Below are 20,095 nucleotides of genomic sequence, written 5' to 3' on the forward strand. Positions count from 1 at the left end.
TTTGATGTCAAAAGAGTATATACATTGATTCTCTTTCCCAAAAGGTCCCACCCCAAAGAGATACAAGGCATCGGACACAGGGCACCCGTCAAGGAAATCCCTGCAGCCTACCGGGACCTCAAAGGCGATGGTTATCTTCTTTTGGTTGTTTTTTTTTTTCAAACCCTGCAGTCTCAGGGTGTTTTTTTTTTTTCTTTTCTTTTTCTTCTTACTTTCTTTCTTTAAAAGAATAAATATATAGACTCTTCCGAATTTTTAATATTTGGATTTTAAGGATTGTTTTGTTTGTTGTTGTTTAAAGGATCAACTAAGAGCTAAGAATACATCACTTAATTGAACGGTCAAACATTTCAGCTCAACAACTTTGCTCGAGGAATCTAATCTAGCGCATAATACTAGTCACTCTGCCTAGGCAAATGATAAGCAAAGAATACTCACCAGCTCAGCATCTTTCTTCCACGCTACTCCTAGTCAAAATTTCGTGGAGAGAACCTTGCTATTCAGCTATCCCACATATCGCTAGAAAAGCGACCAAAAGATAGGGGAAAACTCTATAGGATTCCTAATCGGACACCCATACAATGAAATTCACTATGTTATGCACACATGTCACCCCTCCTTTTAATCACTCCCTAATGCTAAGTCCCATCCCATGTGAGTGGACTTCATATAGAGAATTGTGTATATATATCATTCATATTTGTTTAAAATATTTAATTATAATTCCTCTGTAATTTACTTAAGTGTTTTTTCTTTCTTTTTATTTTCTTCTTCGACATCTCTAATTCCATTCCATCAATTTTTTTATTCATGTATCTTTCAAAATGAATATGAAATAAAAAGTTTAGGTATGAAACAACCTTGTATGTTCGTGGATATTGCAACTCCAAGAATCAACAACAAAAACATACAACAGTGTATAACGCAAAATCATAGTCAAATCTGCACATGAAACATACACTAGCCAGTACAATGTTAAAGGGTTAGATAAATAATAAAACTTCTCCCTGTACCAAAGAATTATCAAATACTCATGTCACAATCGCGATCAACTAGACTGTCATAACGCTCCCACTGCTTGGTTGTTTAAGAAGCAATATATTTCTCCACTTAATAACCATTCTTGCATATAGAACTGTCCTTCTTACTAACTTAAATATCCCAAAATCCAGCACTGAAAGGAATATCCTGACCGTGCGTGCAACTAACTACCTAACTACGTGGAAAATAAAACTAAAGTGCATGAAAACCTACAAGATATCAATAACTCAAAGCATTGTATGTTTTTTTTTTAAACGATATATATTTGTTTGTTTGTTTGTTGTTTTTTTTTCAAAATGTAGAATAAAAGAAAAACATAAAAGACTAAGAAAACAAAATATCTAGACTAAAATCTTCAAAGTCTCTGAGATCTTCTAGTGAAAACAATAATCCTAATCCGAAATCATCAACTCCATCTAAGTCAAACCTATTAACTAAACTATCATCTATAGGATGCTCAAGAATAGCCTCTAGCGTAGACATATCAGAAGTCACAGATCCGCTATCAGGTGCATCGCTAAGAACCTCCATCACATCATGGAGCGAAGCTGAAGCTGCATCATCATAGTAGGGCATAGGGGCCACTGGTAAAGCATCTAAGGAATGCCCCTCGGTCGCATCCATGTACCAACAAATATAATCCCAACATGGGCAGGGAACACTAGTCTGCAAATCATGGTAAGATGGAGTAAGGCGGTAGACAATGGAACGATATCTCGCAAATTCTGCTTGCTCTCTACCTACCCTAGACTAACCAGCGCCGCGCTCAGGAGAAAAAACACTATTATAATCATGACGCTGGTAGGTATAACCAATCATTTCCTGCATGGCAGTGGTACCATAGCGTCGAAAGTATGTGCGACACTGCCAACACAAGAGCTGAGCACGCACAAATAAATGCCGCTGACAAGACCTACAACCAAAAGGTGGATGATACTGTAAACAAAAAATAATCACAAAGGAAGAACCACAACAGGCCTCCCCTCTCGGTGCATATAAAAACCTGTCATGCGTCTGAAAACGCGGAATATCGTAAGGTCCAGCATGAACAGGATCAGTACTATCGGCATCAATACGAGGGTAAAGCGCATCCATCCACAAAAAGGCCATACCTGCATCCCATTTTAAAAAAACCCCCCAAGAAAGAAAAGACATCCAAGAGTGGATTAGACAAAATATTATTGTAACTACTAACCTAACTATACCTAGCTAACCTAAGTCACAAAATGTTTAAGGCGCAGGCCATTAACCCTAAATATCTCATTTTCAGCATTAATATCCTGCACATCAAGAGAACCATTATCATAAGCATTAATCACCTTAAAAGGTCCCAACCAACGAATTTTAAGCTTCCCAGGAAATTTATAATAACGACTGTCATAAAGTAAAACTAAATCGCCTTCTTTAAACTCTCGTACTTTAATATTCTGGTCGTGCCATGCTTTACGACGTTTTTGCATTGCTTCTAGACTTTGTAAGGCTAATAATCTTTCCTCATCCAACTTTACCAATTGTAAAATCCGTTGTTTCAAAGATTCAACCTCACCTAGTCGTAATGATAGAGCTACTCGTAAAGTGGGCAACTCTTGCTCAATAGGGAATATAGCATTAGTGCCATAAACTAAATTGAAAGGTGTATTTTGCACTGTCACCTTATAAGTAGTTCTATAGGCCCATAACGCTTCATATAAACGCTCATCCCAATCTCGCCTGTGGGAAGCAACCGTTTTAGTTAAAATCCCACATATAATGCGATTGGTTACTTCAACCTGACCGTTAGCTCTGGGATAATAAGGTGTTGATTTGCGATGTTTAATTTTATAGATTTCCATTAACTCGCTAATAAGACCATTCAAGAAATGGGAACCTCGGTCACTTACTAATTCCAGTGGGCAACCAAAACGTGTAATAATATTCTCATACATAAACTTAGCCACATCAATGGCTTTATCCGTTTTAAGCGCTTTCGCTTCCACCCACTTCGTAATATAGTCAGTACAGACTAAAATATAACGATTCGATCGATATCTAGTAGGCGGATCGATTGGGCCTACAAAATCAATTCCCCATTTCTCAAAAGGTGCTAATGCTAATATAGGTGTCAAAGGGGTTGCAAAACTCTTAGAAGGACGACCAGTCCTTTGACAAACATCGCATTTGCGACAATAATAATAAGTATCTTTAAATAGAGTAGGCCACCAATAACCAGCTAATAGAACTTTTCTTGCAGTCAATTCACCGGTAAAATGGCCACCACACGGCTCATCATGCAATGCCTTAAGAACCAATGGTACTTCATCTTCCCTTACACAACGTCGATAGATACCTTCGCGTGGAAAAAATTTATAAAGGTAACCCCCTAATAATCCATAGGAGCGTGATTGCATTAATATCTGACGTTTCCTGCGCTTATCGGCACCAGGTGGATATCGAGCAGTACTAAGAAAATTCGCAATATCAGCATACCATGGAACTTGTGTCTCCACAGTAAAAAGTGATGCATCCGGCAAATCATCTTCCACACCTTCCTCCTTGTCTGATGTTAATAACCGTGATAGATGATCTGCTAGCACATGAGCTCTACCAGGACGAGTAACTATTTGAAAATCAAACTCTTGGAATAACAACATCCAACGAATCACACGTCCTGAAAGTTCTGCTTTATTAAGCAAATACTTTAACGCCTCATGATCAACATATATAGTAAACTTATTCCCTAATAAATAATGACGAAATTTCTCCACCGCAAATACCATTGATAGGCATTCTTTCTCAGTGGTGGTATAATTCCTTTCTGCATCACTTAAATTTCGACTCGCATAATAAATTGGATGATCCACCTTATTATCATCTGCTTAACACAAAACAGCTCCTACAGCATACATAGATGCATCAGCATGAATATGGAATTCTTTTGTCCAATCTGGGGGTGCGAGTACTGGTCCTTCAATTAACTTATGTTTAAGAAATTCAAATGCTTTCTGGCAAACACCATCCCAAATAAAAGGAGTATCCTTTCATAGCAGATTTGTCAAAGGTGATGCCACCTTTGCAAAATCGGAAATAAATCTCCGATAATAATTTAGATGTCCTAAAAATCCACGCAATTGCTTAAGATTTGTTGGAGGTGGAAGTGCAGAAATCTTAATAATTTTAGCTGGATCCATGGCAATACCTTCTTTAGAAACGATATGCCCCAATAAGGTTCCTTTTGGTACTCCAAAAACACATTTATCAGGATTCAAGGATATACCTACTTCATCACTACGTTCAAATACTTGCGTTAGTAACTCAGGCATTTCTTTTGCCGTACCATAGACACAAAAGTCATCTAAGAAAACTTCCATCCATTGACGTAAAAAATCTTGATAAGCTGCAATCATAACTCTCTGAAATGTTGCGGGTGCATTGCACAAACCAAAAGGCATTACTCTATAAGCAAATGTACCCCATTCAGTAGTAAATGTAGTTTTGGATTGATCTTCAGGATGAATTAGTACTTGGTTGTAACCGCTAAATCCATCCATGAAAGAATACAGCTCATGACCAGCAACCTTATCAAGTACCTGATCAGTAAATGGCAAAGGAAAATTATCTTTACGTGTTTTGCTATTCAGCTTTCTATAATCGACACAAATGCGAATCTTCTTACTATTCTTCTTGGGTACTACCACAATAGGAGATACCCATTCACTGTATGCAACAGGATAAATAAATCCAGCATCTAAAAGCTTAGTAATTTCAGCTTTCACTAACTCTGCATACACAGGGTTTGTTCGTCGTTGACGTTGACATACAGGTTTTGTGCCTGGTTCTAGATCAATAAAATGCTGACATAATTCAGCTTTGATACCCTTAAGGTCCCTATATGACCAAGCAAAAGCGTCAACATGCACTCGTAAGACTTCTTCGAATCTTTCACGATGTGGCGACTCCAATTGGTCTCCTAAATTTAAATATTTTCCTTCTGCCATTTTAAGCTTAACTACTTCAACTTCAGGCTCTTCAATAAATAGAGAGTCTATTCTTCGTGGCTTAATTATGGGCACATCTTCGGATATCTGCATCAATACGTTTTCAAGCAGGTTATTCTTAGTACTTGATTCCAATGCTTCTTCTCCCACATTCACAGAATTTACTAAGGGTAAAGCCCTATAAGGAATAATAGCCAGGTTATCCTGCGTAGCACCATCAACTTCTACTCCATAGACATGTACTAACTCAGGAAATGATTTTTCAGTATATCTCTTCCCGTATTTATCTAAATCGCCATTATTGACATTTACATTTTTACGAGATTTCATGGTAAATGAGGTTCTTACAGAGTCAATTATGCTAGGTATCTGCTCTGAAGTACATGGATATTGAGCATGTAACCTATGGCGATATCGACGTAAAATATCGTTATTCTTTTCTAGACATTCCTGATCATCTAAACTCCAAAACCATTGATTATCTTTAAGCTTGAGAATTAATGAATGTAGATTCTCATCCTCCTCGCCCTGAATTCTACAGCCCAAATAATGTATAACTTGTTTTAGTTCCACAAAATTCCTAGGTGCTGCAGGTTCAAACCATCTAAGTTGTGGCTCTTGCCCATCCCCATAAATGGTAAAATCCATTACTCTTTCTTTTGGATGAGGCAACACCACCGCTTGCATATTGTGCAATTTAACCTTAGTAGGTTCAGATTGGACTCGTTGATAACCAATTATCGATTCCCTAGAACAGCGATAAATCTTCTGTGCAATTCCGGTCGAACGCCTAAAAGAATGACACAACCAGGGAACATTTGTAGGGTTTTTCTCTTGAGTCTCTGGTTCAAAAGTATTCTTAGATTTATGTTTTTCCAAAAACCTATCAGTGTCTTCATGTTCTTCCCAATAATTTGTATCCATAGATAACGCTTGGTCCATCTGTAACTCACCCCTACTGAATTTAGATTTCTCTTCTTCTAAATAAAATTCTAAAAGCGAGATTTCATCTAGATATCGCCTTTCTCTAAACTGAAACTCTGCCTTTTCCTTTTGCAACTCAGTAATCTTCTTCATTGCTTCATTTACAGTAGTCAACGCTGCCTCACGCTCTACTTCCAATGCCTCTTCCAATTCTCTAATAATCCTAACGTAATTACCATGATGTTCACAAGAAGTCTGTGAAAACCTGTTAAAAGCCGAAGCTGAATCATCCTCATCCTCACGAGATAGTGGTCTTTGTAAGGGTTTGCACCTATGCCTACTTCTCCTTTCTCTTTCCTTCGCTTTTAGCTGGTAGTAATAAATCCTTTTAGCTCTATCTGGCAATTGTCCAAATCCAAAGGGTAAAGCATTTTCCCCATAAGGAAGAGCTTCTAAAATCCTACTCTCAAGCATACTATTATGATTATCAGTAACATCATCTTCTCCCATACCTTCTGAAGAGGTTATTAAAATGTCAGCCACATCAGATATCATTAACTCAGGCATTTCTTCCTCCTCTAATTCATCCATAGAAATCACTTCCGACCTGTTGTAAGCAAAAAATACATCTTCTTGATCATTTCCTTCTTGATCCGTAGATAATTGAAAACATGTTTCAAGCGAATCATCAGGATACTTTGCTTCCTCTGCTGAAAGCATTAAGCAGTCGAGAGTTGTATCTTCGGATGTAGATAACCACTGAGTAATATCGCTATCCGAATCATTGTCAGATGAAAACGCTACAGCATACTCACCAATACCCATCTGTTCTACCTTGTGAGGCTGATGTACTATATTGACCTCTACTTTCTCTGCTCCTGTTGGGTGTGGTGTCTTAAATAACCAGGCATAAGGCCCTTCATGATCAGTCCTCTCCATTTCTGAATCATAAAACTCACTGTTGGATTTCTCATCCATTTCACTAACTGCTTCATCTCCTGAATCTTTCAAAAATCCTTTTGAAATAACTTGTATCTTAACCCTATCATCTCTAGGACCAATCACAATTGAACCTTTATACCAGTCCTGAATGCATCTTGCTTGGTATAACCAAGGTCTTCCCAACAGAACAGAATATGATGAAATATTTGTTTCCGAACGAACGATCAAATAGTTCACATGAAATTCTAATCCGGCTACTACAGATTTCACATTCCGCAGTAACCCCAAAGGAGTTACTTTCCTTTGATCAGCCACACGTAAAACAATATGAGTAGGTTCTAGATCCTTCAACCCTAATTCTTGCATAGCTTGTTCTGTCATCAAATTAACTGCTGAGCCACCATCTAACTACACTTCATGTAGCAAATGGCCATTAATAGTAGTATCGATAACTGGAGCTCCTGGGTCCACAAATAAATCTACTATTTTTACATCCTTAGTTGTTTTTCCTTTGGAAGAATTTTCACGGACTTTAGAAGCGTTTATTTCAATCCTCTTCCTTCGACGCCGAACTAATTTATGGTAAAGTTGTTTCCGACAAACAGGCGCTATTTCTAGCAATTGCCGAAGGTTAATAGTCAATGATATTTCTTCTAATGCAGCCCAAAGATCATAGGTCTTATTTACGGATTCTACATAATGTTTACTCCCTTCCTTAGGAGAAACCAATCTTTCGGGAAAAGGAGCTACTCCCACTTGAATCTTAGGATTTACTAAAGGCACAGGTAATAATGGATGGTCAGAAGAATGCTGCGGAGAATCCGATTCAGGTAGTTCTATATTAGGATCTATGTCCTTAGACTTATCCTTCACTGCTCCGTTTAATTGTGAACTCTTTTCCTCTAAACCTTGCTCCTTCTGTTGTTGCTTTTGTGCCCGAGTAATAACACCAATCATAGGATCAGCCCTAAAGGTCACCTTACGAGGTATAAATTTTGACTTAACTCCAATATCTTTCCTTATTGTTTCTACTTCAACTAAATTTGCAGCAGACGTTGAAGGTTCGTTAGAGGTTTGTTTCCCTTTGTCAGTCATTTTATTATCCTCTCGCTTAGGACAATTCTCTTCATAGTGTCCTTCACCACTGCACCTCCTGCAAAGAGGAGTATAGTCTTGATTTTTACGCGCATTTTGACAATATGTGGCTATGTGACCTTCTTGTTGGCATCGATAACAAATTACTGGTCCCCTAGGTCTTTGTTGACCACCTTGTCCCATTGAATTACGAAAATTTCCATTATTTCTTCTAAAAGGAGAATTTCTCCCTCGATTGCCATCACTGTTGTAATTGTTTCGAGGCACTGGGGGTCTACCCTGGGTGGGCAATCCTCGTGGCCTAAAAGGTTGATTGGGTGGTCCAATCTCATAAGTCCTATTATTACGATCCATGTAATTGTAATTCATTTGCATTGAACGAGCTTGTTGTTGCTCTTGACCTAATTTATGCCAACAATTTGTATCTAAATGACCAGTCTTGTGGCAAAAAGAGCAAAACGGTGGATGATCGGGCATTAACCTTGAAGGCGTCGGACACTCTGTAGCCACATGGCCATAACCATGACACTTACCACACCAGATATTAGATCGAGGTGGGTTTGAAGTCGAATTTCCCGACGATTGTTGAGCACTAGATCCTTGTGTCGTTATCGAATAAATTTCCTTCAAAGGCGCTTGTACTGCAGTCATAATTTCCTCCTTTAATTTTCCTAGAGATTTCGCAATAATATCTGCTACTTTTGCTTCATCCAGAGGAGATTGAGATTGCGGCATAGAAGGCATTCCTGTCTGCATCATATAAGCTGGAATTGAAGTGTACGGATTTAGAGGTACACTCGACATGTTTGAGCTTGCGGTTACCGAGGGATTTAAAGGAACGGTCACATAAGACACGTTCTTAGGTACCCCACCTGAAGTGCTTGGGTATTCTGTCCGAGATTCTTTGAATAGATCTCTCCGTCGTTGTTGACTAAGCTGCACTTCTTCCCACCATCTAGCATGTGTTTTAGCATCTGCCAACGTAGCTGGTCGTTGTAAACTAACATGCTGATGAACTTCAGGATTAAGTCCATCAATAAACTTACGTTTTTGCGTGGGATCGTCAGGAGCAGGATTCATCTTACGAATGATCGTCTCCATGCGCTCAATATAATGTTCAACACTTTCAGTTGCTCCTTGGGACAGATAATCCAATTGAAGAGCCAATCTATCTTGAAAACCTTGTCGTCTAAATTTTTCTAGAAAAGCTCTTGATAAGGCATCATAGGTCCCTTTATGTTGAGCATCTAAATTCCCATACCATTTTGCTGCTTCATCTTTTAATGTTGCAGGGAAGATATGAAGCTTTTGGTCGTCATCTATTATCTCATTGGCGACACAAGTCACCTCAAATCTTTGCGAATGGGCATCGGGATCTTCGTCCCATAATCCCCCGAATTGCGTGAAATCAGCTAATCTAACTGGGTTGCGAGCCATTGTTTCTCTAAATAGTAGCCCTAACCCTAAATCGTTGATAGTATCAAACCACGGAGGTTCCTGAGGTTCCTTAAATAATTGACGCAATCCGAAATTTGACTCTAAATCCCAGTCAAAGAGCAGTTCAATACTCCCGACTGTAGCATTAGCTTCACTCTCCCTAGTTTCCCTAATTTTCCTACCTCTTTCCCCAGTGACACTGCTAGTACTGGAGACAACTTGATCCCATTGATATGAAGCTGCTTCACTTTCTTTCAATGGTGTTCTATCAGTTAATAAGCTAGGTTGAAGAGGTTCTACCGTTGAGTTAGACACAGCGTCTACTCCCAAATTCAGCAATGCGTTGACCCTCTCTAGCCTTTCTAATAGCCAAGCCTCTTGTCGCACTGCTCGTTCTCTAACTCGCTGATCCCTAGCTTCGTTTTGCTGCTTCCGTCTCTCTTCTGAATTCATCCACGAGTACTAAACTAGCTTTTACTGTCATACTCCAAAATTACGCTCGTTCTATTTGAAGCTATAAAATTAAATTGTCGCTTGTATGCGCACTTAGAAGGTTCAAAATAGTCGGCAGCTCTGGGTCTATCTCCCCAAAAGGTAACTTTTCTTCTTGCTCGGGGATTAAACCTAGAATTTCAGCAACCTCTCTCACGTCTTTCGTGTCGAAAGAAATTCTTAAACCTCTGGATACACGTATCCAAGGCAACACATCATCCCACACTACTCTTCTAAACGTCCGATAAGCTGTGCAGTGATACCAATCAAAGTGGTACGATACACTGGTTGTATTTATCTCTACCGCGTCTATTAACCCAAAGTGTGTCGCTAGTAGAACTATAGTTTGCGCACAGTCGTTAAAGTCCCAGCTCCAAGAGGATAATTGTTCAACGTCCACAGTTAATTGTGGCCCGAAATATGTGCCTCCCTCTACTAACTTTGTATCTCTCGCCCTATCTAGCACTTTTCTTTGACACTCCTGGGGCAAATTAGGAAAATAGTCCCTTAGAAAAGAGACTGCGTATTCACTCATAAATAACACTTAGGATCTAAAATACCCTCGGAAGATTTATCACTAGTTCGAGCGCACTTGGCTCCCGGCAGACGCACCAAAAATGACTGGCCAAAGACCAAGCCACTTTTACCCAGGTTAACAAGCCAACTCCTAAGAGTTGTTGCACTAAACAAGTGATTATTTCACTAATTGTTTTAATTTGACTCAACTTAGCCTTCCCTAAAATCTATAATGTTGTTTGTAGTAGTCCAACTGCAAAGATTCTAAACTTCAGTACATTGTATTAGGCACTAGATTGCTAAACCTAAGATAACTACGGTTTCCCTCCATCTTTCAGAAGCAGCTTCTCATAAATTTCTCCTGCCAACTAGTGGCGGTTTATCCAGGAAATGTTTTTAATGTTTGACTTTGGAAAGGTTGTTTCAAGAATATAGATCTCTTGGATCTATTTGTATATCTCCATTTAAAATTCCTTTTTATGTTTCTCTCCACCTAATTAAAATTAATTCTTTTTATTTGTTTAATTTTAAACAAACATTCAAATCAAATTTTCTGAAGTACCATAAACCCCTAAATTTTAATCTCCCTTGGTAGACATTTCCCACTCCGTATATAAATTTCGTCGTTGCTTATTAGTTTTTAAGTACTTAATTCATTTTGCAAATATAACGTCCTTTCCTTCTCTCTTCTATAACCAGTATCAGCATGATAGAACAAATTCTTTTCACACTCTTATGGTTCACATACATAATTTATTTTAAATTTCCATAGCACCCTTTAATTTATCAATGAGTCCTAGTAGCCCTCCACTCCATATATTTAAGAAATTGGTTGTAAAATGAACAACATGTAAAAATTTAATATAGATGCTGAGGCTTTTTCTCATGCCATCCAATCATCAAATTGTTTTGATTTTACTTTGGTTTTAATTTAAACTAAATTTTATAACTGCAACCTAACATTATAAATCATTATAAAGTGTTGTCAAACTTTTTATTTGTAATTTCCAATGTTTCCTAAATGTCCACACCGTGTATAATCTCTCCTTTCAAAACCAAAACACCATATCTTTATACGAGCATTTCTTAAGTAAAATATTATTAAATCATTATTTCTTTTCTTTAACCCTTACAACATAAATGCACTAACAAATCAAAGATTTTGTTTCCAATACTTCACTAAGAATCCATAGTTTATATCAATAAATAACACATTTTACATAAAGGAAAACCATGCCTTTTTCCCTAAATATAACTCTTTCCTAATTTTTAATTATAACAAAACATCTTTAAAAATCTTGATAGAAATTCAGTAAATTCCCTGACTCATAATATTTATAGGAAAAATATCAGAACTTATAAATTTTCAATCAATAATTTTATAAAATTTTATTTATGATCATTTTGAGTCATTTTTAGTGTTTTCGACTGTTTTTGATTTTTAATAAATAAAAACCAGTTCAGATAAATGCAAACAACCATGTAGCATAAGAAAACAGGTTTAACGATATATTTTAAAAATATTAAACTAAAGAAATTTTCATGCCATATCATTTATTTTAGATAAACCAATTAGACACTTACTTGTAAAACCCGCAGGTCGTGATTGCGCCTTTGGAGACCGTGTCCTCTTGCAGTTCAACCACTATCCAGCCATTGTGCATCGCAAGCTCAACATTTCTCGTCTCTTGAGAGATCTTATCACTTCAGATTGGATAAGTATATTGAAGCTCCAGTTTAGCGTCAAGAAAAGGACATGGTGATGATTTGGAAACATGTAAATCATAATTATGTCTTTGGAAGTGCGTGTCCAATAGTCCAGCCAGGAAATTTAGTCCATTGAGTCATCTCAAATAGCAAACCCTTTGGGTTTTCTTCTTCTCTTCTTGATCTCTCACTTTTCCAAATTGATCCACAAACTCTTGCTCTATGTGACCCGAACCTTAAGTAATATTTAAATAAAGGCTTGAATATTTAAAAGCTTAAAAGATTAAATTCTTCTATGTCTCTTCCAACGACTGATGAACGATCCGATTGAGGACATGTGGGATCCTGAATAAGTGATATTTTGCAGGCAAAAGATTAGTCCAATTATGCTTCCAATCTCTCTACGACTACTCCTCATCACGAATGACTTCCGTTTGTGAATTGGCCTTCATCGAATTCAAGCGCATTCTGTTGGAATGAGCCGCCGTATCTTCAATCTAGAATTCCACAAATGATGATGCTTTGTTGGAGGAAAGAGAGGGATAGTGATAATGAAAGAGCGAGGTTATGATCAGGAAGAAGATGAAGCTGCTAATTATGACCACATTGGCAATGGTGCTTGAATTTGATGGGTCTATCATCAGAAGTATTAATGTAATAATCATCATATCATTGCTCTCTCTCTCTCTCTCTCTCTCTCTCTCAAATGATTGGCCTTTTCTAATGCAACGCAGGCAATCCATGAATCTGTCTGATCATTATAATTATGTGAGAGAGGTCTGTCTGAATTAGCACGACATATCAACCGGCCGCATTTGCAGAGACGAATACGGCAATATCAACCCTAGCAACGGATCCTCCTCCCGCCCGTAATCGACTAATCCGATCCGCATCCCTGCCCCCATCATCGTCATCATCACCAGTCCGGGCGTCATTATTATCCTCTGACCCTGCAGCAGCGATCGCCCATCTCCACCATCGCCTTCTCGGATCACCACCGACTCATGCAGGTGCGGCGCCATGCGCATGGCAGGTCGATCCACTGGAGGAGAGCTTGAAGACTATACCATGGAGCTCGCTCAACGTATTGATGAGCAAGAGGCTTGCAGAGCTTGATGAGAGCTTGTCTCTCGCGAGGGGTAAGGCACGGACGGGGACGTGTGTGTGGGAATCGACGGGCATGGCTCTCTCTTTCCCTCCCCTCTTCGTAACCGTTTTTTTTTTCTTCTTTTTTTTTTTATACGTTTTAATATGTCTCAAATCAGAGAGAGATGATGTATTGCTACACTGCCTCATGATCTGTTCCTTGTTTTATTTCAGCTCTCGTTTGTGATTCTTGCTCAATACTCGTCATCTTCTTAATTGACCTTTAAGTACTTTTATTGTTCAGCATGATATTGTGAGTATGCCTCTTCGATCATCCTACTTAATGACTCCTTTTCCTTCTGCAAGCTAATTGCAGTAGCCTGGGCAAGAGACAGTTCGGAGACAATGGCCATCATGCGATCAGTAATTTCACGCACATTGTGCTGATAATCGGTCAACTGTTTTGCAGTTTTTTTACTATCCTCTGAACTTTCTGCAGCCTGCTTCTTGATTTCTTCTGCTAGTGCAGAAATCTCCTCAAGAATTAAATCTTTTTCAAGTGATTGGTCTTCTTTTCGCGACAAGCTCTCTTCAATGAATGAAAGCTTGGCCCTGAGTTGTCCTTCACTTGGATCAATACCATGTAACAATTTCCACCTTTCTGTATTTGTTGGCCTTTCCACCAAGTCTGAGAGTCTATCCCCTTCCATTTGCACTCGCTTAAGCTCATGCTTCAGCTCACTGATTGTATTCTGGAGCTCCCGGGCTCTTGGAATGAATGTATAGCAAATTAGAATTGATCTTTCTAAGCCTCCCACTTGATGCTTCAGGAATGATATCTCATTATCTCGCTTTGACATCTCTATATCTGAAACCTTGAAGAGCTCCTCCTGTACATTTGACTTTTCATACAGAATGCAGAGCTCATCATTGCGGTCAATCAAGGAGATTCCCACATAATTTCGATCAAGCACACATGTTTCATAGTGCTTTCGGAATAAAGACATCTCTTTCTCTGCAGTGTTGATGAACCCATTCATCCTTGAAGCTTCAATAACCTTCTCATCAACAAGCTCCTTTTGCTTTTGGAGGGACTTTGAGAAATTTGATAAGTTCCGTGCGCAGATGGAACCTAGCCTGCACACTGCTCACAAATTCTTTTCGCATTTGATTCAGAACTCTGTCCTTATATTGCAGCTCACCTTGTAACATGTTGTATTCCACTTCCAATCTTCTCACTTTATCTTTCAGTTCAGCCATTGTGATTTTACTAGCCTGAACAAGTGTAATAAACTTGTTTCTCTGAGCTCGCATGACATTATAAAGCTTGGAAAACTTTTCAAAGTGATCTTCCACATCTTGCAGTTTTTCTGTTAGGAATCCAATCACTAGGTCTGAAGTCCGTATTTTTTCCTTCGCCTCATTGCACATTTGCAGCTTGGATGAAAGAAGACGGCACATATGTTCCCTCAGACTTGTTAGATCACCCATTTGTTGATGACGTGCATATTCCAATTCAATTGATCCCAAAACCTCCCTTTCCAGCCTCTCTACCTCTTTGTACCCTTGGCGCAGCTTCACAGAGACCTCTTTGGTGACAGATTCAATTCCTAGGTAGTTTCGCATTTGGAGGTCACAATCCTATAAAACATATGAGAATTGAGAATTTGGAATAATCTCGATCGTATCATAATCATCCTAGAGAACTTCCTTCCCAAGACCATTGCTTCGAGGTAAATGCAGATGAAATCCTAAGGAATGTGATTACATGCCTTTTCAAAATCCATTCACTAAGAGGTAGTCCTGTCCACCAATCATTTCTTAGTCAATAGCTGTTGCAAGGCTAGGAATGGCATTTTCTATTTTCTGATAAAGAAAATGAAGCCATAATGCTCGGGGTGGATGACTTAAGCTAGTAATCACTTAATTTTGAGTGCCAAAGCCTTGACAAAAAGCTTATAAGACATATTCAATATGGTCAAAGGCTGCTAATGGTTACCTTGACGCACATGGGTGATTTACAAATTACCTTGATAACACCCATGTTGGCCTCCATAGGGATTTGCCTAGTAGCAAAGCAGTCCCCTTTGGATTACTTCGTCCTTGCCAAGAGTCATCCTCTTGAATCTAATATTCAACACCTCCCCAAAGAAATCTCCATAATAATCATCAATGATTTAATGATCACCCCTTCATCATCACTACAGTATTACTGCAGACAATAATCACAATCATAATGCTATGTATTTTTTCATAAGTAATTTAATCATTAAGAGGTAGGAGGTAGCATAACTAATGAAATCCTCCATCCCTGAGATTAATGCTAAGATATCCTATCAACTTGTCCAGACCTTGTCAAGTCTAAAATTCCCCCGAAGACTCCTAATTTATAACAAGGTCTTATCTCCTCTAAGTGATAATAATCCCTACAGTAAAATTTTAAACAATCATAGCTAAGATTCACTAAGTAGACCTATCAAATTTTGTCTAAAACTCCACCTTCCTCCCGTATAAGAACTTTCCCATAGATTCATCTCCTAGCTAGACTGCAAGGACACGGCCTCCAAAGACAGCAACAACGAACACCGCATCTGCATTGAATTCATGTAAAAATTTAGTAATAAGGTGTCAATTGTATACAGTTTTGCCAAAAATTTGTTGCAATAAATGGCATGTTTTTAGGTGTTGTCATTCTCCCCCACTGAAATGCGAAGCGTCCTCGCGAGCACAGCTACATCACGAACATCCAGCATCACCAACATTGCTACCACGAGCATTGCTACGCAACTTTGAAAGAAAAATATACTCTCCTCCACTTAATTGCGAAGCGTCCTCGCAAGCACAGCTACAAGATCTGCAAAACCGCACATGGACAACTAGTAGACACTGGAAAAAGAGAAAAAATACTTATCTGTGTCATATTAAAATGCAAACAATATAAATGTTTCAATGAAAAGATGTAAAAACTTGTGCAAACTAACATTCTCCCTTACTCACTCTCCACACTGAAATGCATAACATAGCTTCATCCATTGCATAGAATATACCAACTAGGAAACTGTCTAGAGCCGCTAAACAACAATAATCCCTCTAGGCAATAAATTGCCACACTACTATCCTACTAAAAATATTGCTTCTGAAATAGCATCACTGATAAGGTCGTTACTTAACAAAGAACCCAAACAAGGTAAACTAATACTACAACACTAAATAGGACTCCTAGGGTTTAGCTGCTAACCCTCCATGTTCTACTAGAACAACCAGCCAATGGTTCATAACTTCTAAGTGTCCAAGGCTTTTCTTTTAAATTTATATTTTAATATTTTTTTAGTTTGATGTCAAAAGAGTATATACATTGATTCTCTTTCCCAAAAGGTCCCACCCCAAAGAGATACAAGGCATCGGACACAGGGCACCCGTCAAGGAAATCCCTGCAGCCTACCGGGACCTCAGAGGCGATGGTTATCTTCTTTTGGTTGTTTTTTTTTTTCAAACCCTGCAGTCTCAGGGTGTTTTTTTTTTTCTTTTCTTTTTCTTCTTACTTTCTTTCTTTAAAAGAATAAATATATAGACTCTTCCGAACTTTTAATATTTGGATTTTAAGGATTGTTTTGTTTGTTGTTGTTTAAAGGATCAACTAAGAGCTAAGAATACATCACTTAATTGAACGGTCAAACATTTCAGCTCAACAACTTTGCTCGAGGAATCTAATCTAGCGCATAATACTAGTCACTCTGCCTAGGCAAATGATAAGCAAAGAATACTCACCAGCTCAGCATCTTTCTTCCACGCTACTCCTAGTCAAAATTTCGTGGAGAGAACCTTGCTATTCAGCTATCCCACATATCGCTAGAAAAGCGACCAAAAGATAGGGGAAAACTCTATAGGATTCCTAATCGGACACCCATACAATGAAATTCACTATGTTATGCACACATGTCACCCCTCCTTTTAATCACTCCCTAATGCTAAGTCCCATCCCATGTGAGTGGACTTCATATAGAGAATTGTGTATATATATCATTCATATTTGTTTAAAATATTTAATTATAATTCCTCTGTAATTTACTTAAGTGTTTTTTCTTTCTTTTTATTTTCTTCTTCGACATCTCTAATTCCATTCCATCAATTTTTTTATTCATGTATCTTTCAAAATGAATATGAAATAAAAAGTTTAGGTATGAAACAACCTTGTATGTTCGTGGATATTGCAACTCCAAGAATCAACAACAAAAACATACAACAGTGTATAACGCAAAATCATAGTCAAATCTGCACATGAAACATACACTAGCCAGTACAATGTTAAAGGGTTAGATAAATAATAAAACTTCTCCCTGTACCAAAGAATTATCAAATACTCATGTCACAATCGCGATCAACTAGACTGTCATAACGCTCCCACTGCTTGGTTGTTTAAGAAGCAATATATTTCTCCACTTAATAACCATTCTTGCATATAGAACTGTCCTTCTTACTAACTTAAATATCCCAAAATCCAGCACTGAAAGGAATATCCTGACCGTGCGTGCAACTAACTACCTAACTACGTGGAAAATAAAACTAAAGTGCATGAAAACCTACAAGATATCAATAACTCAAAGCATTGTATGTTTTTTTTTTAAACGATATATATTTGTTTGTTTGTTTGTTGTTTTTTTTTCAAAATGTAGAATAAAAGAAAAACATAAAAGACTAAGAAAACAAAATATCTAGACTAAAATCTTCAAAGTCTCTGAGATCTTCTAGTGAAAACAATAATCCTAATCCGAAATCATCAACTCCATCTAAGTCAAACCTATTAACTAAACTATCATCTATAGGATGCTCAAGAATAGCCTCTAGCGTAGACATATCAGAAGTCACAGATCCGCTATCAGGTGCATCGCTAAGAACCTCCATCACATCATGGAGCGAAGCTGAAGCTGCATCATCATAGTAGGGCATAGGGGCCACTGGTAAAGCATCTAAGGAATGCCCCTCGGTCGCATCCATGTACCAACAAATATAATCCCAACATGGGCAGGGAACACTAGTCTGCAAATCATGGTAAGATGGAGTAAGGCGGTAGACAATGGAACGATATCTCGCAAATTCTGCTTGCTCTCTACCTACCCTAGACTAACCAGCGCCGCGCTCAGGAGAAAAAACACTATTATAATCATGACGCTGGTAGGTATAACCAATCATTTCCTGCATGGCAGTGGTACCATAGCGTCGAAAGTATGTGCGACACTGCCAACACAAGAGCTGAGCACGCACAAATAAATGCCGCTGACAAGACCTACAACCAAAAGGTGGATGATACTGTAAACAAAAAATAATCACAAAGGAAGAACCACAACAGGCCTCCCCTCTCGGTGCATATAAAAACCTGTCATGCGTCTGAAAACGCGGAATATCGTAAGGTCCAGCATGAACAGGATCAGTACTATCGGCATCAATACGAGGGTAAAGCGCATCCATCCACAAAAAGGCCATACCTGCATCCCATTTTAAAAAAACCCCCCAAGAAAGAAAAGACATCCAAGAGTGGATTAGACAAAATATTATTGTAACTACTAACCTAACTATACCTAGCTAACCTAAGTCACAAAATGTTTAAGGCGCAGGCCATTAACCCTAAATATCTCATTTTCAGCATTAATATCCTGCACATCAAGAGAACCATTATCATAAGCATTAATCACCTTAAAAGGTCCCAACCAACGAATTTTAAGCTTCCCAGGAAATTTATAATAACGACTGTCATAAAGTAAAACTAAATCGCCTTCTTTAAACTCTCGTACTTTAATATTCTGGTCGTGCCATGCTTTACGACGTTTTTGCATTGCTTCTAGACTTTGTAAGGCTAATAATCTTTCCTCATCCAACTTTACCAATTGTAAAATCCGTTGTTTCAAAGATTCAACCTCACCTAGTCGTAATGATAGAGCTACTCGTAAAGTGGGCAACTCTTGCTCAATAGGGAATATAGCATTAGTGCCATAAACTAAATTGAAAGGTGTATTTTGCACTGTCACCTTATAAGTAGTTCTATAGGCCCATAACGCTTCATATAAACGCTCATCCCAATCTCGCCTGTGGGAAGCAACCGTTTTAGTTAAAATCCCACATATAATGCGATTGGTTACTTCAACCTGACCGTTAGCTCTGGGATAATAAGGTGTTGATTTGCGATGTTTAATTTTATAGATTTCCATTAACTCGCTAATAAGACCATTCAAGAAATGGGAACCTCGGTCACTTACTAATTCCAGTGGGCAACCAAAACGTGTAATAATATTCTCATACATAAACTTAGCCACATCAATGGCTTTATCCGTTTTAAGCGCTTTCGCTTCCACCCACTTCGTAATATAGTCAGTACAGACTAAAATATAACGATTCGATCGATATCTAGTAGGCGGATCGATTGGGCCTACAAAATCAATTCCCCATTTCTCAAAAGGTGCTAATGCTAATATAGGTGTCAAAGGGGTTGCAAAACTCTTAGAAGGACGACCAGTCCTTTGACAAACATCGCATTTGCGACAATAATAATAAGTATCTTTAAATAGAGTAGGCCACCAATAACCAGCTAATAGAACTTTTCTTGCAGTCAATTCACCGGTAAAATGGCCACCACACGGCTCATCATGCAATGCCTTAAGAACCAATGGTACTTCATCTTCCCTTACACAACGTCGATAGATACCTTCGCGTGGAAAAAATTTATAAAGGTAACCCCCTAATAATCCATAGGAGCGTGATTGCATTAATATCTGACGTTTCCTGCGCTTATCGGCACCAGGTGGATATCGAGCAGTACTAAGAAAATTCGCAATATCAGCATACCATGGAACTTGTGTCTCCACAGTAAAAAGTGATGCATCCGGCAA

At 38.3% G+C, this 20,095-nt stretch overlaps 1 pseudogene; it reads right to left on the reverse strand.

The window, feature by feature from the left end:
- Window positions 1-13,412: 13,412 nt before the first annotated feature.
- On the reverse strand, window positions 13,413-14,840 carry LOC148037033 (uncharacterized; annotated as a pseudogene).
- Between the last annotated feature and the right edge of the window lie 5,255 nt (window positions 14,841-20,095).

The sequence above is a fragment of the Lygodium microphyllum genome, chromosome 4, assembly GCF_053477565.2.
Source record: "Lygodium microphyllum isolate KBCC chromosome 4, Lygodium_microphyllum_v1.1.10, whole genome shotgun sequence".
Taxonomy (NCBI): domain Eukaryota; kingdom Viridiplantae; phylum Streptophyta; class Polypodiopsida; order Schizaeales; family Lygodiaceae; genus Lygodium; species Lygodium microphyllum.